Below are 359 nucleotides of genomic sequence, written 5' to 3' on the forward strand. Positions count from 1 at the left end.
ATCAAGAAGGAAAAGATTTCCAAGAATTCTACGGACCAATTGATGGAGTAAGACCCATAGATCATTTTGAAGTATATGCATCACTAATAGCAAGTGTGTGCATGTAAGCAATCAACCGTGAAGAAACAATTTATATTAAAACACCAGACTGGACAGGCCAAAAAATTAAGCTGTGCGGACCATGTTGGAACAACGTGGGACAACCAGAAGAATACACTATTTTAGAAACTAAACACTTATTATGTCTAGCTAGAGAGTTGCATCCAGACATAACGCTTAGTTGTAACGAATGTAAAAAACCCTTATTCCAAAGGAAAGGGGGAGCACGAAACTGTAATGATTGCATAGAAGAATTTTTA

Source organism: Odontomachus brunneus, unplaced genomic scaffold, assembly GCF_010583005.1.
Source record: "Odontomachus brunneus isolate Ranch 3 - 2012 unplaced genomic scaffold, Obru_v1 Obru_scaffold_241, whole genome shotgun sequence".
Taxonomy (NCBI): domain Eukaryota; kingdom Metazoa; phylum Arthropoda; class Insecta; order Hymenoptera; family Formicidae; genus Odontomachus; species Odontomachus brunneus.